At 35.6% G+C, this 23,666-nt stretch overlaps 1 protein-coding gene across 6 annotated transcripts in view; it reads left to right on the forward strand.

The window, feature by feature from the left end:
- Window positions 1-23,666, forward strand: part of LOC135846045 (RNA-binding protein Musashi homolog 2-like) — a 211,567-nt gene that overhangs the window by 140,361 nt on the left and 47,540 nt on the right. For 3 of the 6 annotated variants that reach the window (XM_065365011.1, XM_065365008.1, XM_065365012.1), the window contains one exon: window positions 9,393-9,614. The exons of the other annotated variants lie outside the window; for them this stretch is intronic. The gene's annotated coding sequence lies outside the window, so the exon portion shown is untranslated. The remainder of the gene's footprint in view (window positions 1-9,392; window positions 9,615-23,666) is intronic. 6 annotated transcript variants of the gene reach the window in all.

A 23,666-nucleotide genomic window follows, 5' to 3' on the forward strand; every position in this document is an offset into this window, starting at 1 on the left:
TAAAATTTTGATTTTTCACTCATTTTTGGCCTAAATTTGATTTTCAAAAATTCACCAAAAAATTTTTCGCATTTTGGCAAAATTGCCAAAAATTGTCGTTTTTTTGGAAAAAATTCCAAAAGTGTCACTTTTTTCCAAAAATTGTTCAGAAGTCTTGTTTTGTACCCAAAATTGCCAAAAAGCTTTTTCTGTTACTAAAATTGTCAAAGTTGTCAAAGTTGTGCTTTTTACTAAAAATTGTTGTTTTTCCTCTCAGAAATCGGAAATTTCTCGCTTGGTTGCCAAAAATTTCCAAAAAATTTCGCTTTTTGATCAAAAAGTTGCAAAAATAGTTCAACTTCTTGAAATCTAAAACCAAAAAATTTCTGTTCTGTTTTTTTTTTTTTTGGTGATTTTTTATGCATAACGTTTTGCTCTCATTTTGTCTTTTTTTTGGTTCATTTTTCAAACTTTTTCAGTTGCTTGGTATGCTTATTTTTATTTTTTTTGCAAAAAATCAGGTACGAGCCCTGCACTATCATCAAGTGAAAACAACCTAGCTTTTTGACACACTCTATCTCGACTTCCTTCCGATGTTAATGGTTGGCTTGATATACAAAATACTATATGTCAAAAACGTTCAAGAATGTGGTTCTGTTTTTCTAGGACTTTTGTGGGGGGGGGGGAGATAAGGGGAATCACATGAATTTTTCAAACCCAATACCTCATGAAATGGTCACCCTGCTAAATAAAAGCTGAATTTTCAGTATTCAACGTACATTCGGCTCCAAAAGGTGATCAAAGGACACCTACGAGTCGAGCTCTGCGCACTTTTGGGACACGCTATATAAGGTTACCCTACCAATCTAAATAATTCTCGATAAAGAATCAGTTCTTCAGTGATATAAAGTGACCGACACAGGATACACACAAAATGAAGACAAATTACGACGCGAGAAACCATATATCGTTCTGCATACACGTATCTATCTCTATGGTACGACAGCTTAGGTAGGTATACCTCTAGCTATGTACACTTGTCGTGGAAAAACTCTCACTCTCGAGGGAGTTGCGTGCAGTGTGCTGCTACCAAAGAGAAAGATTTCACGTATGATGGGTTTCAACGATATATATCTATACCTACCTGGCGAGCATTATCGTATAGTATGCTATATGGTCACCGATTTAAATACTTACTATATATTCGTGCGTGGTAATCAACGACACGACGATGGTGTCCGATAAAACAAAACGTTTTAATCTACATTGTCGTGGCCTTCCTGCAATGCTTAGCTTTACATGTTTTTTAATTTCTATTACGCGATATGATAACGTAATAGTGTTTTTTTCACAATTGCAAATGTCTATATAATGTTATGTTGTATGTAGTGTATAAGGTAGTAAGTGAAAATCGAGGGATTTTTTTTCACCCTTTTTGCCCGTCTCTCTCTCTGTCTTTTTGTCTTTGTATATTCTTTCTCGACGATCTAATTGTATCGAATTTCACATTCTGCTGTATAAGCGAGTACACGGATTGATATTCGATACGAATAGTCGAGTTTTACATTTCAACGTAGAGGTATCTACGTATACTAGTATAGCATTACACTCTTGCAAGGTTAATATTATTAAGATGGATGAAAGATTTATGTAATTTAATTATCGTAATGTTTAATATTATGTAACTTTTCCCTAACCAGTAGTACGTATATTTTGTCTCGTTTCGAAACCATTTTGAAAATGAAAACGTATCGAGAAGTTTTCTGCCCCTTTGAACCAAATCTTACGTATTTTATGCTGAATAGTCAATGTTGTAAGTTTATGTACGCGGTACCGTTCGTATAAAAGGAGAAAAAAAATTGTACTTATTTCCGATACAGTACGTGTATACTGATAACTTAGAAAACAGGAAACTTTCCTATGGTTTCTTATCTCTCTGGTAGTAGTATTCAAGAGTACACAAACGATGACATCCCCGAAGACATAAATTTCATCTTTTTGAACACGCCTTTTGAAATCGTAATGCAAATTTTAACAACCACTGCATAGTGAGACCATTTTACTCGACTCGATGTACTCGTATACCCAACGACAGTGGCAAAAATTATGTTCAATGTGTGCAAATATTTTGGTACAGTTTTGTATTGTGTATAGAGCTACGAGTATTCTACGTTTGTCAGAGATTTTAACCCAAAACGTTCGCAATTCGAAAAAAGAACCGAGTAGGTGAGGGGGAAAAAGATGGGTATGATTTTAAAGTAGCGTATAGTGTACGTATATTTTTTGTTGGGCGCTTCTTTTACTATATAATAAATCAAAGTATTAAACATTTATACGTTTAACGATTGCGAAAGATCGTAATTCATTTTTACGACGTAGAATTTCGACACGTAAAGAAGTTTAATACTTGTTCGCGCGACCAAAATTACCGAACTTGCGTTAAATTTCGGTATATTTCGCGTGTACCGGCTGCACTATGAGATATAGTATATTTTTTTAAAATTAAAATAGGTATTTTAAATTTTAAACAGGTGTAACTTTAACGTAGGATGTTACCTTGGTATACGCTAACGAGGTACTCGTAAGTCAGCGCAGAATCGAACGAAAATTTCCTATAGAGGTATAACGTAATATTCGTCGTGGTTTTGGGCCAGAGAAGAGTGAATTTTGAGTATGAATGAATGAATGAATGATTATGTAAGGGGAGAGTATACTATATGTAGATATCTCTGAGGTAGTTAATGATTTAAAAAGGAATAATATGCACTATGATGTCATTTTCGGTGAGTTTTATCGTCCAATAAAAAAAACCATGCGGAGTGTTTGTACATATAAGAGATGTTCGAGTAGGTGGATTCATTTCTTTATGTAGGTCTTGTATGCAGTACTTTGTGTCTGTACACCTAGAGATGATTGGCAAAATTTTCTTCTTTTATTATTTCTCGAGAGTTTATGAGATCTTTGAATGCGGAAGGTTTTGAATATATGTATGTAGAAGTAGACTACGTTGTTTCAGCTTATATTGATCTTGGACTTGTAATTCTTTATTTTTAAGATCGCTTTTGGATGAAAAATTTTTTTATATCGGGGTATATCTGAAAAGAAATCCACTACCGACCGAGACGAAGTCTAGCAATATTTTACGTTTGCCAGAAAAAAATGATTTATTGTTTTTTTCGCTTGCCAGAGACTATACAGTGAGGTTGTTGTTCTGTTGGCTGATTTTTTCTCGATTACACCGATTCGTTGTTGTAGTCCTTTGTCACCTGATGAATTTTTGACCATGTCAGGTTGATTTGTGACTTACAAGATGCAGATTGCGGTACAGTTTTCGTTAGATTTTAGGTGGCTAATGAGGACAGCTAGGGACTGGATTGAAGAGGAGAGGGAAATATGTCGTATATTTTGAAATGTGGTTTTAGTAGATTTGTTGAAAAAATAACAAGATTTTAATTTTTTTCCCCCATTTGTTTTTTTTCCTGTAAGAATACAATTAGGTATTCATTCCCAGTTTACTTCCATATCATTTCATTAACGATGAAATGTAGGTAAAATTTTCTTCGCAATTAGGTACCTATGTATTGATTTGCCACAATTGTTCAATTTTTCATGCTTCGCAATATTTAATTTCAATTTTTTTCTACACATCAATTTTCGAGTGATTTTTTGATAACTGTTTGGAAACCACTAAACGGGTTTCAAAAACTGATTTTTCAGAATTGATCTGATTTTCATGTTCCTCAAATTTCATATGAATAAATTTCTCGTTTGATTTTCAAGTCCTACTACTTTTGTTTCAATTTTTTTCTGCAGATGCAATTTTTGAAAGATTGTTAATAACTGGTTGTGAACCATTAAACTGGGTTTCAAAAAGTGATCTGTCAGAACTTTCTCACTTCTCATGTTGTCCAAATCTTGTTTCAAGGTTTTTTGTTTGCTGAATTCTCAATTAACCAACTAGGTATCAGTAATAGTTTACTGAAGCTTACTGATTCAATTTCAAAAACTGTCTCTTCAGAAACTTTCAAGTTTTCAAATCCAGTCTTTTTTTGTTTCCAATTTTTTTCTGTATAACTTACCTACTGAATTTTTGAGTGATTTTCGATTAGTGGTCGTATCACTGAACCAGTTTCAAAAACTTATCTGCCAGAATCGGTCTGTTTTTCATGCTCTACAAATCTTATACTTATCAAGTTTTTTTCTGTTGGTACCCATGTTGAATTTTAGGGGAATTATCAGTAACTGGTTGCGATTCACCAAACTAGTTTGAGAAATTTTTTTATCAGGATTTTCCAACTTCTCAAATCCTCCCATTTTTTGATCTTGATATTTTTTTCTGCATATCAATAATTTTTTTTATGATTTTTGTGAACTGGTGGTGAACCACCGAACTGGTTTCAAATGTCTGAATTGTTCCTTTTTGTCTGTTGTACGAATTTTGTTTCATGTTTTTCTGCTTGTTGAATTCTCAGCTAATTAAATACTTTCAGAAACTGGTTAATCAGGATTTTTTGACTTTTTAAATTCTTCCTCTTTTGTTTCAAATTTTTTGGGTGCCTACTGCCTATACATCAAATTTTTGGATGATATTTAATAACTGGTTGTGAACCATTGAACTAGTTTCTGAAATTCATCTGCCAGAATTGGTCTGCTTTTCATACTGTACAATTTTTTTTCAGCTTTTATGTTTGCTGAATTCTCAAAATATCGATTTGGCAGGAGCCTATTTTCAAATTTCTAAATCCCCACCTTTTTGCTTCCACTTTTTCATCGCATATCGAATTTTTTGGTGATTATTGATAGATGATTGTGACCCACTGAATCTATGTAGTTTCAAAAATTGATCTGTCAAACTCAAAATTGTTTCACTTTTCATTCTACTCAAATTTTTTTCAATTTCTTTTGCTTGAACCAGTTTCAAGAACTGTTTTATCCTATTTTTTTTTGAATTTCCAAATCTTTCCACTCCCCCCCCCAATTTTCATGTTTATTCAATTTTTGGAATTTTTGGGTGATATTTAACTGGTTGTGAACCTTTGGACCAGTTTGAAAAATATTATCTTCCAGAATTGTTCCTTTTTTCACGCTGTGACTGTTGCTACTGATTTTTTTTTCAAATTTTATGAGTTCCCCGTAAACCACTTTCAAAAATTGTTTTATCAAAATTTTTTTGACTTTTCAAATCGTCTCACTTTTTTACAATTTTTTATGTTCATCCAATTTTTGAGGGATAAGTATTTCAACTGGTTGTGAACGTCTGGACCAGTTTGAAAAATATGATCTGCCAGAATTGTTTCCACTTTTCATGATATGCAGAATTTTGTTTTTTTTCTGAGGTTATGGGTTCCCCTGAACCAGTTCCATTAACTGTCTTATCAGAATTTTTCAAATTTTCAATTTCTACCACTTTTTTCTACCCTTTTTTCCCCTACGCATCAAATTCTTCGGTGGTGGTGGATAATACGTACGTGATGAGCCTCTGAACACATTCACTAAATCAGTGTCAAAAACTGATATTCCAAAATAGTCTGATTTTGTTCCACTTCTGCATAAGAAATGATTGTTGATTATTTATTACGAACTACTAAACTGGTTTCAAAAAGTTATTACTCAGAATTTGCCAAAATGTTTCAATTTTTTTTTGAAGTCGTTTTACAGCTACTCTTCCATTTTCCATATCCCAGAATTTTTGTTACGAGATTTTCCTTCATCTCAAATTTTTTGTCCAACTTTCGTTTTTCGAGAAATTTTTGAAAATTCAAAGGTCCATTTTCTAAGAAAAACTCAGAATTTGATTAAATTGTGGTAGAAATAAGCAGAAAATTGGTTCACCCATTTTCGATCCCTCCCCTCGATTGATAGAGGTTTTGAGCTGTTGGATTTTTTTATGAATATAGTTTTCATTTTATTCGATTCGTTTTTATTTTTCGAAATCATCTTCTCGGTAGGTCAGAATTTTTAAAACGAAGGAGATGGCTCTAAATTGATTGAAATTTTTCGGCCATGTTCCATTTCGTTTCCTTGTAATGTAGATATCTCAACGTCAATCTTCTGCATCGTCTAATTGAGCTATGTTACAAATGCAAACGACAAGATGAATTTTCATCGTCGTATAAAAAATTAGCTATCACTATCTCCCATTAGGTAGTAAATTTTGCACCATGCGGTATGTTCGATAGACGTCCACGACAATGAAATTTGCTATCTATACTCTCTAGCGACTGGTAGAAATGAATGTATGTGGGGTATCCAGTGTATTGAAAAGGTGTCGGTGTATATGTCATTCATTTAATAGGTACAAAAGCATATGTAGTACGAGAGACTGAAATACGTTTACGTATACAAGCGTATAGAGAACAGAAATGGCAAGATAACAACAGAGAATAATATTCCATGTACGAGAAAAGTTATCGTTGATTTTGAAATTATTCACGCCCGATGCCACCTGTACCACCTCTTCTACATCTATTTCGTGGTTTTACATACACATAGATTCTGCGCTGAATCACGTTTAAATAGACGTAGTATAGTATTCGTTTAAATGATTCAGTTTTCCAACGCGTGGTGTAATAATTAAGGAAAATATTTATTAAATGTCGAGTAAATCGCGTCATATAAATGTATCACATACTACATATATACTGGGTATACCTACCTGCCTACAAAATGGAACAACAACGTTTGTCACGAATATGTCGCATCGTATACACATACAAGGTGTCAACATATTATACGCAAAGTTTATATGAGATGAGCGCACACACAAGAGAGTATTATTGTAGCATCTTCACATACTAAATCCTATATTGACTGGTGGAACTGACATAATACGATAACGTGCGACAATGTTGTACATATTTTTTCCCTTATATTGATACAAATTAGACGTGTTTTGCGAGATAATATCTATACCTTACCTACCTTATATAGTTTGGGACGTGCAAAAAAAAAATGTCTCAGGAAGGAAATACCTACCTATCGGGATAAGCTCCGCGGAGTTTTATATGTTATTGTGTTGCGCATTTTTTTTCTTAGGAATTTTTGCAGCGTACCGTATGCTTAGTGTACCTATTAGAGTGGTTCTTATCTGCATTTGGAATTTTTTTCGGAATTTGTTTTTAAATTTTTGGTGCTCCTCGTCTCCTTTGAAGTTGTTGATTTTTATGGGGGAACTTCTTAAATTATCTATTTTAGCTTCGGAAGTGAAGGGTAAGTAGTGCTGGAAGGTCCTCTCCCTCTTCATTTTTTCATAGAACTAAATGCATTTTTGAAATTTCAAAATTTTTTCTTCCGAATTAAGTATTCAATATTGTTATTTTTATTGGAAAATTATATTAGATGGAAAAATTCATCTTTCCTTGGATCAAAAATAAAACTTCAAGTTGGATCAATTTTCAAAAAGATGAAAAAAATTTAAATTGCGAAAATTGCATTACATCTTCTTGCAAAAAAATAATGTTCAATTTTCATCTTTTGAAAAATCTTGCTCAAGGGTACTGGAAGGAAGGAGTGGGGAGGGGTGGTGAGGAGAGCAGAGACGATTAATTAAGTTCCAAAAATGATGAAAACTGAGCGAAAAAAATTGTGGGTTTAACCAGTTTCAATTCAAAATTGTTAGAAAGTGCTCGAGAAAATCAGAAACTTGATGATTTTCAACTTTTCACCCCCCCCCCCCCTAGGACCCCTCTCAATGCAAGGTTACCGATTTCGTGATTCAATTCAAACTTTTTTGAGCTTTTTAATGAAATTCTGAAATGATTTTCAAAACTTAGGAAGAAAGTTTTTACTCGAAACATTTTTCTAAACATCTTAATGAATTTTTTTCAGTATGATGAGAGAACAAAAAAATTTTTAAAACCTTCTCTCCCCCCCCCCCCGGAATATGGTTTGAAATTAAATTTTTTTGTTTGCATTGCTTGCTAAAATAAATGTCATCACATTTTATAGAGCCCTAAAATTTAAAAAAATTATTTAAAATTCAAAAAATTATTTCCTGGTTTTGAAAATTTGTGGCTTTTACTGAGGGGGGGGGGAGTCCAAGAAGTCAAGAATTTTTTGAACTCGAACTGGAATGAGAAGGTTGAATTAGGTAGATCATTTTTTTGATTGATTTTTTTTTATAGAGTTGAAAGTTTGTTGACGAGGGAGGTGATTTTTGGGTCCAAACAAAACCAAATCGAAAAAATATGAAAATACTTTACTATTCTATATTTAAGGAGTTGAAACGTATTTTTAAATTTTGGGGAATTATCAAAAATAAAATTTGATCTAGATGTGAAATTTCAAATCTCATCTACTTGTACTTCAGCTAAAGAATTTAAGCCCTATTTTTGACCTGTCAACTCAATTAAAAGTGGTTTCTACGTCATTTCGAACAGTTCTGGAGCCTCCAGCAAATTTTTGATAATTATCATTTTTACAAAATTTTACTGAATTGAGCAAGAAAGTTTAAATTCAATATGCATCAACTTTTCAACTTCACAAAATTGATTGGAGACAATTTCAAGTCATTCTGGAGACTCCAGCATATTGCTGCATTTTATTTGGATGGATTTTGGAACGTTTTTTTGAAAACTGAAATTTCCAAAGTGTCACTGAAGGTTCCAGAATTTTTTAAAACGAGCCAAAATTGTCTTAAATCGGTCTGATGAGTCGAAATTGAGGCACAATCCTATTTTCAATTCTTAAACATCAGTTTGATAAAATTAAAATTTTTTTTCATCTCTACATAGTCTGAATTTGATGTTTAAAAATTTCTCAAAATTTGAAAAATTGACTTTTTGATGCCAATTTTTTTTTTTAAATGATTTTGGTTGATGGGGCATTTTTGCATGTTTTTTTGATTTGGTGCTGTCTGCATCCTTTGTTGGTCATTTATTATGCTTAAAAAGTTTGGAAGGATTCCTATTTCCTGGTGATGAAAAATTTCAAAGTGCTGGAAAATGCTTCAATTTTAATGACTTTTTCAACTATTTGAAAATTTTATTGCCAATTTGAAGTTTTCCTGATTTCTCATTGAAGAAATCTAATGATAGATTGTTCTAAAAATTGGAATAAAAAATTTCAATTTTTTCCCAAATTTTTCCAATTGTATAAACCTTTTGGGCTTTTTAGCACTACTTACCCTTCAATTCCTCAACGAATAAGAATATTAGAATTACGAGTACCTCTACCTACTTTCTCATAAAAATCAGCAATTTTTTCATAATTGACGAAGGATGAGGAGGTATTTTTCAAAAATGAAAATAAGCACCACTCTAATAAGTACCACATTTACGTATATTTCTCCCTCATTTTTATTTCTCAAATGATGTTATTATTTATTATTTTTTAATCTAAATTGTACGTACTCTTTAATAGGTGTGTACTACGAAGAAGGCTTAATTTTTATTGTTGTCAATTTATAATATTAGGTATAATTCGTTGTCGAGCATGATTTTATTATGGTATTATGGGAGGAGTTACCGATGCAGATCTTAGTGGTAATCGACGACGATTACAAATAGGGTCAGAGACGATGATGAAAAAACAATATTGTTGCCGAATCCGATGAGATGACGGTTGCCCCTCGAATACCGATCATGATGATGTGGATGATGATGATGATGAGCGCGAGAACGAGAACGAAGAAGAAGGTAAATTTGCATCAGCAACATTTCAGTTCAGTAACCGACTGTTGTTGTTGTTGAGTAATTTCTTTGATGTGTCTGCGGTTTGGGGACGCTGTAAAATTTACTATATTGAGTAGAGAGCAGCCTTTATTCTCTGCTGCAGCTAGAAGATGCTGCCGCTGTAGTACGTAGTTCGGTGCTCCTGTTGATGTTTAATTTGACATTGTATTACTTAATATTTACATACATTTTATCGTTGTTGTTTGTTTTGTTGTTTACTGTTGTTTATTGGATATCATTTTTTTTTTAATCGTACTAACAGATCACGCATTTTTCTATACGATTTTTTTTCATTTTTTTGTACTGTATAGTTTTTTTCTTTTTATAACACCGGTTGTGGTAGAATATTACGAACACTATTTAAGTACCGTCTTCAGGGTACAGCGTTTTGGTTCAAGTGTTTCCAGTTTATCGTCTTACATACTGTATTATTTTTATTTTACATTCTTTTTTACTTTTTTTTCCATAGTCGCATTATTATATTTAGGTTTTTCGCATTCGTTATGATTTGCATGCTTTTAACGTAGTCATATTTTATTACTTACAATTACACACCAATTAGAGTAGTATAAATATCGTTTGAAGGCTCCAAGTAGGTATGAGCTTTCAAACTATACATATTATGTCATAATTTTTATATCGATATATAGTAAGAGTTACTTCTACTACTGCTATTATACATACCTACGTATAATAATATTCTCAAGTACCTACATATCCTATCTACTTTACTTATACTTACCTATATACTTTGAATATTCATCGAACATGGCTCTCATCCTAATTGTGTGTTGACGCAATTAACGAATATTTTAAAAATTCTATCGGTTAATTACTTCTCTATAATATTTCTCTCTCTCTCTTTCGTGTTTTTATAATTTTTTTTCCTAAACGTTTCTATAGTTCGACAGTTAATTTGATTGCTATAATTGGTCGTCATGGTTACATGTATATATTGTTAGGTTAGGCCTAGCTACTGTCACAGCGTGTACAATTAATCAGCGGCGAAAATTTTCACCAACTTTGATACGGAATCGATGTCGATTCACACCTTGATTTATTATACGTCGGGGTTCAATTTGACAGTAATATTTTGTTGGTTTTTTTCCTCCTTTCGAGTAGTACAATGTTGAAGGGTGATTCGTTGGTATTGATCGCGTTGATTTGCTATTTCATCGACGCTTCGTTTGATTTACGGCTCTTTTCCTTCCTTCCTTTCTGTATGTGTGCGGATAGAATTCGTATATACTTAATTGTATTCTGCATGATGTGGGTATTTTTTTTTTGAGGATTGAAATTGAATTAATTTTTCTGGTTGAAATTTGCGACGTTGATTTTACCAGATTTGATTGAGTTATTTGGGAGAATTCGATGAAGTATTGTATTATTTTAGAGGTGTTGGCGTTTTATTTTGTGGAAATTTTTGAATAGTTTTGCATGGAATTGTTTTCTCGGAAATTAGTTTAATTTTTCTTTTTCGATTTGGTTGTCTCCTTTTGAAGCACGAAAAAAGGCAAGAAATTCTGAGATTTTTTATTTCAAAGTTGAATTTGAAAAATCTCGAAGGAGTTGACTAAATTCAATGAAAACCTTTGTTTTGAGTTGAAAGGCACTCAGAAATTTTTTGTAGATCAATTCGAGTTATCCTAGCTTCTCCTCACATCAGAGGTGATCAAATTTTCCAGTTTTGAGAACCCCTGAATTGTTTCTGCGATTTTTTTTTTTTTTTTTAAGATCCAGGCACCAAATCCTTTAGAGAGCAAATTGGAAAAATGAATCCATTTTCAACGATTTTCAGCCAAATTTTCGTAAAAAATGATGGGTATTGTTGTATTAGGCCAATTGAGGTCAAATTAGGTGATTTGAGGTTCTTTTAGAAGCTAGATTCAAGTTCCAAAGAAGCGACTTTGGAGGGTGTTTTAACCTTCTAATCCTATTTGATCGCTTTCTAGGGTCAAAAGGTCAGATTTTTGTGACATTTCTCATTTTTTGATATTTGGAACAATCTAAATAATTATTTTGGAACTCAGGGGTGCCAATTTATAATAATTTTTGCTAACTTCAAAAAATCAAAAAAATAGCTAAAAAGTTATAAAATTTTTTGATTTTGATATAGTGAGATATAGAGTGAATGAGATAATTGGTTTTTATCAGAATTACTACCTACTTGGTTGAAACAATAAATATTCCCTAAGGTAGTGAATATTTGCCTCGCCTGGTTAGCTCAATATATTGGAGAGGTCTCAGTCATACTACTCACTTTTCACAGAAATAATTCCCAATCACCAATCAAATGCATACATACAAGATAATATGATTTATTGTTGCTCGGAAATAACATAAAAATACATATTATAAAAGTTAAACGAGCATAAAATGATTTTACTACCTTAGACTCGAGTTAGTAAATTAAGTAATAATTAATATTCGTTAATAGATAATGAGGTTGGTAATTTCTTACCCATTGAAACTGTACACATTTCCTAGAAAATGTGCTATTAATGTTGATGACTTACTCATCAGGTTCACAAACTGTCCGCTTTTCCTGTCTCTTCGGGGTGTCCCTAATACTAGACACAGTCGACAGGTATTGGTTATTTTTACTGAGGGTGCTTTTCCAGACGAGAAGTATGTTCCGATGGCTAGCAGGATCGAAGACATACCCAATAGAGAACGTGAAGAATTACGATCGATAATTTTAATCACGAAGCGAAATAATATTAACCACTATAAAAGTGGGCGAGAACGGAATAAATAGGGGATGAGTGTCCCCGTAGAGGGAACTCATCCGCTTCTAACATACATAAATACACTTTGTGACCAAGAACCTGCCTTCGCGACGGTCGGATTCGAGATACACGAGCATACCATTTAATTGGTACAACTTGATTATAAATTCAGATCATTTTAAGTGCAACTACTCGGTAGTCTTGCGACTACCTCGTAGGTGCAGCTTTATCCGAAAATACAACTGGATTAAAATGCAACTTATTTAAAACACAATTACAACAACTAGTTTGGCTCGTGGCTGTGTTGCTCTATTTATAGTCGTAGGTGCATCGTTCGATGCGCGGCTATTGATGACATTGAATTGTCATCAAAACGTATTAGAAGAAGTTCTCACATTACCAGACTTGCGCAGTCTTTGGGAGTTGTTATTTTAATCATCGCTACGGCGATGCTTCTTATACTCATCACTATAACGATGCTTCTATTAATCATCCCTTACGTGATGAAGGCATATTTCCTCATATCATATGCCCTTCCGGGGGTTGACCCCTTTACAGCAGGTCACGGGGGGAAGCACGGATCACAAAATAAGAGGAAAAATATGCCGTACCCCGCTCTCCCCTCCCTTCCAAGACAAGGGAGGATGCGCCACCCCTGCCCCTCCGTACTTTGCTGCGTTGATCTGCAGACTGTTTTGAGGTGACAGGTTTTCACAAGATGGGTCGGAGGGTGGGAATTTTGAATAAAAATGCCATTGACTTTTCCCCGCAATCAAAGACACCAATTACTTGATAATCAGAGATCGCAGTGTCAATCAACAGGATCGAAAATGGTAATGTTTTTTGTGAGAATAGTAAGAAAAATTCTAAAATTTTGGAGTTCTAAAAGTAGCCCTTCTATTTTTTGTAGCCAAATGTGTCCTAATGGGTTCGTTGCGAAGATAGTCCTCATAAATTTGGATGGAATAAATACGCGGAGTATGTACTCTGCCAACGAGAGTGGTTCTTGGTCACTAAGTAGCATTATGTCAATTTGGCCTATAAATTTGGAAAAAATTTCTTGCGAATATGATATTTACAAAAAGCCAGCATCTTTTATTACGAATTTTGCGGTGTTCATATCGCAGATTTTAAGTTTTTGTTTCCCCATTTTTGAATTTGTACCCCCGATCAAAAAGGAAGAAAAATTGAGAAAGTTCAAAGGTTTGCAAATGTTATGTAGTCCTGCCTTCCTATTCTCTAGAGAATGCATACAGTTTCAACAAATTTAGCTTAATTCTAAAATTTTGCGTAATTCTAAGATTTTTATCTAATTCTAAAATCATAATGTATGGCATAACGATAAATGCAGAAAAATATGGATCTAACATTACGGAGAAAAGAGGCTGAATGTATAAAATGATATGAAAAGATTGCGTAAAAAAGAAATTTTGCTTAATTCTAGAATTTTGCTCAATTTTAAGTGAGTAATATCTATACATAGCATAAAAAATACGTGCATGAGAGTAGAAATATTGATGCAAAAATTGAGTACGGATACATATAACATACAAAAGTGTAGGATACAAAATCTGAACTGTCGAATAATGTGGATTTGTAAAAAGTTAATTGTTGAAGAATTACGGATATTTTGTGATGGGAAGATGTGGTCGTTTAGTCGCCAACAGTATTATTATCAACGAATCTCAGCTTTTCGAGTTATGAAATCTCTCGACATCGTCATTTAATATGGATCATTACTCAGGACTGCGTTTTTGTTGAGTCATAATAATTCTGTGGGGAAACAAACTATTAGTGTGTTTTTCGAAAAATACTTACTTATTGTATCTTGTGTATAGATGGGGGTCTGAAAAGTTAGTCATGCTTTATTTTTATACTTGACTCTAGGGTTAGATTAAAAAAAATAAATGATTAATTATGTACAGGGAAGATTCAATTTCACTTTTATTAGGCACTTCCAGTGATCCAGAGCTCTTCTGGTTTCGGCTAAGGTAGTCGTTTTTATTCATCGGCTTCCGTGTCACTTATCTCTTCATCTTGCGATGGTACCCGTTGATCGTTATTGGAGTATCTAGAATCAGAATAAAGCAGTGTCGCGCGCTCGCGTGACAAATTAATCGACGGCAAGCTGACTCGTTCTGCCTGTTCTATGGCTGCTTCTACCATACGCACGATTCGATCGGTGCGTCGGCGTACATGTCGAACTGAGCTGTCGTTATCGTCATTTTTTCGACGTTCTAGGCGACGCAGTTTACCCATCTTTCCGAGATTACTGTTTTTGTCGGAGGAAGTTTGTGTGCTTTGTACTGCTACTGCCTTTGTCGTATTTGGGTGAGAAGAGGTTGAGGGTGTGGAAGGATTAGTGGTTGAACGGGGAGCTATCCTTACAGGGGTCAAGCAAATCCTAGGGATTTTTAAATCAAGTGGTAGTAATTGAGGAGTGTATTCTGACGAAATATCTACGTCAGGTGTAGGGGGCCTAGGATTTAGGATTATTGTTTGCTTTCGTAATACCTCAGGGATGAATTTGTCTCGCATTGTCGGGATTATATTGGCATATAAGTTAGATGGGTAGAAGGGACCTTTTTGGTCCATTCCAGCCCTGTTTCTGTGGAGTTCTTCGAATATATCTGAGGTGTGGAAAACTCTTCCTCCGAGGGTCCGTTCCCAATCAAAATTTAGGGCTCGGTTGATTTCTGAGAAAGTCGTTTGGTTGATATCCTCATGTGGTATGAGGGGGAGGATTATGAGTTGTTGAACTTGTAATTTTTTCAACAACAGACAGATTGCTTGGAATGCATAAAAGAAGTGTTCATATGACGTGTTTCGTTCCACATCAAAATTTCCAATTGAAATCATTATTCTCTTTGGAAGTTCTTTAAACGTCCCGAGGTATGAGAGCAGTCCGGACGCCAGCATGTCTCTACGGTACATTTTATTATCAATCAGGTTTTCATAGGGTTTAGACACACCTAGGTATTTTGCAATACCATTGGCGTGTCCATCCCCCATGATTAAGATATTGTATGCGAAAAATGCGACGTTGTATGTATCTTCCAAAATTTCATATCCCGCGGCAGTAAAGCCGTGCGGGTAGGAATTAATGGGATAAAAGGGTTTTAACTCGGCTGAATCGGAGCCGAACCGTGCTTTATAATTTTTACGAAAAAGGTTTTTGTCTGCAGATGTGCCCTTTTTCAGTTTTGGCGGGGGAATTTTTGATCTTAACCTCGTAGCAGCTACGTGGTCTGAAATATTGCCAACTTCGGAGTCTGGAGCCCTAGAGCTGTCAGACGAGGTTGATGGAATCGGCTCGTTCATATTTATGCAATCGGGTTGCGATATTATGGGCTGGGTCACTGGGTTATTTTGGATATTTTGATTTTGAGGATTGATAATCGTTGGGATCGGGGTCTCTACAGGCTCCGGTCTTTGAACTGGTGCAGAGCCACAAGAAAGATTTTGTGGTTTCGCAAAGGCGGATCGTGATGATTGTTGGACTCGTCGCCACGAGGGTGAAGGAGATCCTGAGTTGGAAATCGAAGGTTGTGGCAAGACGGGTTCCATTTGAGAGGAGGAAGGTTGGGACTCGGTAGATGAATTCATTCTCGGACGTAGATTTGGGAATAGGTTTCCTATCTGATGATCTAGGAGCCTATTATACTGCGTCGTCAATTTGGCGTATTCCTTTCGATAATCTTCCACCTGACTTGTTAGGGTAATATTGTCATTGACCAATACCATCTCAATACGTGTAACGTAATCTCGTTGTAATGCTAGTTGATTCACTAGGGACTGGACTCTAGAGTCGGTATTGAGCACTTCGAATATTCGTAGAGATTGGTCAACAAAGAAAGAATCGGATCCTAGGATCAATTGGTTACATGACGGATGGGGACATGGGACACATGGTGCACCTTGTTCTGTTCTCATGGTGGAGTGTATATACAATCGGTATAGGCACCCGAAATGAAAAAGGTGACGACACGCCGTTATGTAGATATCGTCATGAATGGCTCTTGCAAATGGTCCTGGCAAGGCCAAGGATAGCTTGCATTGGTCACAGATTATCTCGCAGTACGACATAATCGTGAGGGGAAATTGAAATGATGATAAAATCGAAAAAAGTTAGGGAAGTTATCTCCAAAAAATTGACTAAATTTTGGGGAATATTCTAGACGAATTAAATTGAAATCATTCGAAAATCTGGAAGATGGTTATCGACATTTTTCACTAAAAAATTGCGATTAATAGGGAAATTCTATTGAAATGAAAGATGACCAACAAAAAATCGGGAAAAATCGATCGAAGAGTGATCTAATGGGGCTTTTGTCGACGTCTGTAATTGAATAACGAGATTTTTGATACGGATTTGGAAAAATAATCAAACACAGCAGTTTGGTACAAAGACACAAATGATCAATCGCGAAATCGATGCAAAAAAGATCCAATTGACTTACTCAAATATAAGTCAACCAGATCAAGTTGTATTGGAAAAGCAAAACTCGGAAACGAATAGGTAAAGCAAAGTCGAAAACTTACCACAGCTAAGTTGAGAGATGTTGCGTGGAGCCCAGCACTACATATAATAAGGTTCGATTCGAAAAAAGGTAGCGCTTTTATTTTGATTTTACCAACTGTTTAGTTGATACAGATTAGATTGAAAAAATTATTCCCACCTCTGGGTCCATAAATTTTAGGTGTATGTGACCGTAATGAGCACTTGTGCGTGAGAATCGATAAGAAGGCGAGGTAATTATCAAAAATAAAATGCTCAAATAGGCGATAGAGAGAAAAAAAATAAGTGATTTGAATGACAGTTATGTCCTCGTATGTTGACGTGTTTATGGCCTTAGACTGGTTACCGAATGGTCTCTCTAGAAGTGGTAGCACTTCGTCTGGACTTATGAATGAAATTTTCAAAAAATGCTGACTATACTAAAATGAATCGCCAGACGAGTCGAGAAAATTTGCATACAGTTCAGTTTTTCAGAGTAGCGAATTCATAGAGATTGCTATGAATCGTCGGAGTAATGCAGGCTTATTACTTGCATTGCCGGCAATTATTTTGTTTCTATTGCTGCTGGCCTTGCTCGAATTTTGTACCTTACGTAGTATCTTAATGAGGTAGTAAGCAGCAGTGTTTCTAGTTGCCCATAACTGTCACATAACTCGCATCATTTACTGAGTCCTCTGTGTTGCGCTGGGAACCATTTAATTATCCACAATGTATCGATGATTATTTCGGGTTTCTTAGGGGGTTTTGTGGCTTTGCATCCTACAGTCGCATAATATTTAAATCTCGTCGTTTGACTATTGTCTATAACAGAAAAATTAAACACGTTATGTGTATTCTTACGTATGGGCTGTTGTTGTTGTTGAACTGTAAATGCGCATAGTAATGTGTTAATTAAACATATATTATGCCTACGATTACGAGTATAGGATTTTTAATTGGATAAAGGATGATTTTTGAATGGTGTGTGAAAATGCATCTTTCAGTGTACTGAACGATGGCGTAGTATACAGATTGATGGTACTATGTGTGTATAAATTTGGGAAAAATTATAGGTATTATGCCAAGACCTAGATCTCGGTATACTTACGAGTATTCGAATTTGTCTTTTTATGAAACGGAAATAACTGCATGAGTAGGGGAAAAAAAATGACTATGGGGAATACTCGTGAATCGTGTGCAAGTTACTTGTTAAGCGTATTCCTTTCCCAAATCATCTGGTGGCGAATATCGGACCAATGTGTGTACGTATTTATTCGGGTTTGTTTACGCATTCTTCTCCAGCTGGTATATGCGGGTGTCTACGCTCTGTGTTGACGAGATGTAGCAGGGTCAATGACACGCTTGCTTACTGTGTTGCTGGAGTAACGAGCTTAGGATGTGAAGACTTGTTGTTGATGTTTGTATTCGTACATGGCACAGTGGGGTTCCGGTTTCGTCTACCTGTTATGTGTCTATTTTTACCAAGGGTGCGAATTACGAGTTGGACATATCGTTCTTCGTCTGTATTTTAGAATGCTTACGTGTATAAAATGCACTGAAGACAAAAAAAATGAATTATTAATCAAATGTGATTCTAAGCGTTACATTAAAAGGGATATGTATTTGTTGGGGAATATAAGAGGACATGTGATAAGATAATTTTGTATACTGATTACTTGGGAGTACGCAAGGACATATGATGGGGTAATTTCTGTATACTCCCAAACAGTTTGGGTTGCGTATTTTTGAGTTTATACTACTCGGAGCATTATTGCTTGGAAATGCACAAGGACATATGATGAGGTATTTTCAGTGTACTTCCAAGCGATTTAGATCGTAGTTTTGTAGCTATACGAGTATACATACCACTGTAGAGTGACAGAAGGGGTTATGGGGTTTGAAAATATCTACACTTTCTGATTCTTAATGCTTTGCTTGTCGCATGTCTGTTGTGATAGAAGTAATATGTGGTTATTGTTGCAATCAGAAAATGTGTCAGGACATATGATAGGGTAATTTTCGCACATTTTCCAATTCGCAACAATAGAGTAGTGAATTTTTGCAGGGCATTAAGTTTTCCATGATGGGTTTCCTTCATCATCTGATTTTTCATCAGGAACCATTTCGAAGAACCGAGCGATAGGCTCTTGATCGCTATCAGATACGTAATTTAGGAATTTTGTCTCGAGCTGTTTTTTCCAGTGAGTAGCGGGTTTAGTTCGTAATTTAGCGAGAACTCGCTCAGATCGTGTCCTAGTTGGCAGAGATGTAGGCCTTTGAGCACTTGCCCCTGCCCTAGGAGCGTTTAGAGTTTCGCCAGGTTGCGATTCTGGAATAGCAGAGTCAGGTGGAGTATCCAATGGGTTTTGAACATTGGAAAGGTCATTATCGGGTGAATTTTGGGGTGCCATAGGAGCATCCAAAAATATTTCATCGTCAGAATCTTGGCTATCTTGACTGTCTTGGCTATCGTCCAAGGTTGAAATAGTTTCTTGGGATGAAAATTCAGTTGCCCTATTCTTACGTGGACGGCCTCTCGTTCTTTTTATCGTAATAGGGGGTCCGTCCTGTGCCCCTGAAGTGGAAGGTTGGGATTGAGAAAGGGTTGAATTTTGAGACTCGTGTGATGTAGCTTGCGCCTTTTCAGGTCGTTTATTTCGTGCCTCAGCACGTTTTTCACGAGCTGATTTTGCTACTTCTTGTAGGACCACTTGAGATGCTTTTCGAAAATCTTTCCTACTGATTACAATTTCGGTGTCATCCTCGTGATCTGAATCAAGGTATAATTCATCATCTTCACTGTCGATTTCAGATTCGTTTTGATAATCAGTGAGAAATTCTTTGATTCTTTGCTCTAACGAGCGCGAATCAATGCTAGATTTGAAGCAAACTTCGCTTCTCAATTTTTCTAAGTTCTCTTTTGTAATAAAAAGAGTCAATTGGCGAATATTTGCTACTCTGTTGATTTCATCCTCATCGGTTGGTTCCAAAAGATAGCAGTTATGGCCATTTCTTTGGACAACGATGTAGGGTCCAGTTTTCTTTTCATATAGTTTGCCAGAAGTCTGTTTGGCAAAAGATGATTGTTTATGATTGGCCATTAAGACCCAGTCTCCCTTTTTGAAGAATGTAGGATCTGGGTGACTTTTATTGAAGGCGTATTCTTCTTCAATTTTCTTCAACCTTCTTTTCTCTCGAATAAAGGTCTCAACCAGTTGACGGTGGGTCATTTCTTGGATTTTTAGAGTATCTTGTTCAATAGTATAGACTGACTTTTTAGCCAATGAGTCAGCGATGATGTTTGTAAATTCATGTTTTCTTGCAAAAACATGAATAAATTCGACTTTTTCAAACTCCTTACGAAGTTCGAGAATTTCTTTAAATAGGTGTTCGTGATGGACTGGTTTGTTACGTGAATTTTTCCAATTATTGGTTTGCCATAATGAGCAGGTATTGTTGAGCGCTTTTATAGCGTAGTTTGAGTCACTCAATAATTTTACTTTTGTGATCTCATTTTCTTTAAGTACTTGCAATGCTGTACGAATTGCAATTAATTCCGCAAGGTTGTTCGAAATTGGGTATTGAGTGCTCGTTATACGTTCAGAAATATTTAAAATTGAGTCTGGCGCAAAACAAATACCTATTCCAGCAATTGCATTCGCGTCACCATTTTTTGAGCAGGCTCCGTCCGCTGTGACACGGACGTAACCGTCTGTGTCAAATATTAGGTCTATGTCGGGGTTTAATGTTTCTTCAAGACATTTTTCAGTCGAAACAGATGGAATTTCGCGTTTTATCATTTTTTCATGAATCTTGATGAGTTCTTTCTTGAAGTTGAATTTTACACTTGTCTGGGGTATTTGTAATCCAATAACATCTGCGATGCCCCAGGCTTCATTGGGTTTGAATCCAAATGATGTTGGTGTATTGTTCAATTCATCCTCAATTTCAGAGATTAGTTCTTGCCATCCACAATGTGAACGTAATGGATTGTGGTTTTTATTGATTTTTACTCGTAATTTGTCTCCAATCCAGCGCATCGTCCTTTCCACAGATGAAGATTGTGGGTTGTATGCGCTGGTGTGAGCAGCTTGAATGTGATGTTCTTCGAGTAAATTGTACCAAGAACTAGAGATAAATTGTGAGCCATTGTCTGTTATTATTTTCTTGATATTCACTTTATGACTTTCAATGTCAAATATTATTGTAGCCATTTGCTGACAGACTGACTTTTTCTTGATGTTATATAATGTTCTTAACCATGTCCGGTTTGTAAAGACATCTTTTGCGACCAAGAGGTATTTTGGTTCATCTTTCATTGCAGGAAGGGGTCCAAGCAAATCCACAGATAGAACATCTCCAAGGGCATAAGCTTCTACTTGAGCGTATTCAATAGTCTTATGGTTTGCGTAGTTCTTATTGACCTTACAGACAATGCATACGTTGCAGATTTCGCGAATATACGCCAGTGAGTTGTTGTGGTAAAATATTCTGCGAAATATTACGTCGAGTTTGGTAGATCCTACATGGCCATATACGCAGTGTAGGTAGTCAACAGTATCGTAGAAAAGCTCATTAGGCAGGCATGGTACTTTTGAACCGTTTTCCAATTTTTTCATGAGAATTTTCTCCCCTTTGGCGTTTTTGAAAATTTCAAATTTCGAAAGTTTGTTTTTCTGAGCATCTCTTTGCTTTTTATTGTTTGCCGGGATACTTTCCTCAAGAATTTCGATGAGTTTTTTGCACGTTGTATCTGTCTGTTGGTATGATGAAATGTTTCTGAGACGTTTATGAAGTTCAGGAATGTTTTCAGCAAGAAATTTGACTTCCAAGGGTGTAATTCCTGTCTCAAATTCTTGTGAATGAAGTTCCGATGGCTCAGTTTGAGGTTCAATTGGTTCCAGCTCTGTTGGATCTGAGTCACCTGGAATTTCAACATTGTGAACTTCTAGCTCAGGAGCCTTTATTTTGTAAAGGGTTTTATTAGAAAAATTCATGTCATAGATGATGTCGTAGCAATTTAAAACGGTTACCCAGTGTGCCGCCTTTCGGTGGGTTTGAGCAATTTCTCGAAATCGGTTTATGATTGGTAAAAGGTTTGATCTCACATGAATTCGTCGTCCATGTAGCCATATTTGGAGTTTCTGGACACATTTTACTAAGCACATAATTTCTCGGTCAAACAAGGTGAAGTTTTTCTGATGATCTTTGAACGCTATTGATATGAACATGATGATTCGTTTGTCATTTTCAACCATATAAAATAGAACTCCGTTCATCGAGTCATCAGAGAGTTGGGTGTCTAAGAACAGATCACCTTCCTTTGGAGCTTGCTGTAGTTTGAAATCCTTCTTGAATTCAGCTTTCAAGGTCTCAAAGGCTTTTTGTTGTTTTTCTGTCCATTCAACAGGCACGTCACCTTTCGTAAGATGATAGATGGGATTTACAATTTGGGAGTATTCAGGAATGAAGTCCCTATAGAGGCCGGTATTGCCTACTAAAGCCAGGATATCGTTCTTTTTGGATAGAGAGAATTTTCCTCGTTTAGTGTGTTTCTTTTCAAATTCCTCTAGTTTTCTGATTTTTTCGCTTTGTTTTCCAATACCCTTGTCAGAAATTACAAAGCCAAGATGATCAGCCCGATTTCTGAAAAATTGAGTTTTTGTTGGATTTAGCTTCAAACCGTGCTCTCTTATTAGGCGAAAAACTTTTTCGAGTCTTTTAATTGTTTCCTCAAAAGTTGTTCCTGATATTTTTATATCGTCGACGTACTTCGTTATTCCGTCTTCGTTGGGGATGACTTGGTTAATCATGAGTACGAATTCGCCTGATGAAATCTTCAAGCCATACGGTAGGCTGATGAATTCGAACACTTGCCCTTCAACTTGGAAAGCGGTAAATTGTCGTGATTTTGGGTCGAGTATTAACTGCCAAAAGCCTGCGGTGAAATCAAGGGTGCAAAAGAACTTGTCGCCAGCATTGTCATAGAGCATGCTTGCAATTGTATTTGGCTCAGTTAAGACATTTACTAGGAATTTGTTGAGTTCATCGGCATCGAGACATAAGCGAATGTCTCCGTTTTTCTTGACCACAGGCGCTAAGGTGTTTATATAGCATGAGTGTGAATATTGAATTATGCCAAGAGCGAGCATTTTATTTATTGCTTTGCGTAAGGCAGGCAATAATTTTTTACTGGGCCGAAATTTTTCTCCTCTCCATGGTTTCAGGTGTTCATTTCCTTCTTGAAACGTGAATTTCACCTGTTCACCAGTGTATCTACCAGGGTTGAGGTCAAAAATATCGGCAAAATGCTGTAATCTGTCGAACCCGCGGATCGCTTGTTGTAATGTGATTGATCCATTTTCAACAGCCATGTTTAGATCAGCTCGTAAATTCTCTTTAAAAGTACGTTGAGCCAGTCTACGCTCTTCAAAAATTTCTTGTTCAGTGATGGTATAGTAGGTATCAGACATATCCTCGGAAAATGTTTCATATTCCTGTTCATTAGCCACCAAGGAGAATACCGTCAATGCACTTTGGAATTCATCAGTGTGCATGAACGGTATTGTGAATTTTTCACAAAATTCTGGTCTACATTTTACGAGTCGTTTAGGGACATTCAACTTCATTTTCAAATAGTCCATTGTAATTCTACCCATAATAAATGTCTGGCCTGGTGCATCAATGATGTAGAATGGCACCTTTATCATTTCATTCCCAAGAATCATTTTGAGTTCAACAATATAATTGGCAGATGGAATGAGTGAATTGTTAGCTAATCTAAGTTGG

Source organism: Planococcus citri, chromosome 4 (genome assembly GCF_950023065.1).
Source record: "Planococcus citri chromosome 4, ihPlaCitr1.1, whole genome shotgun sequence".
NCBI lineage: Eukaryota > Metazoa > Arthropoda > Insecta > Hemiptera > Pseudococcidae > Planococcus > Planococcus citri.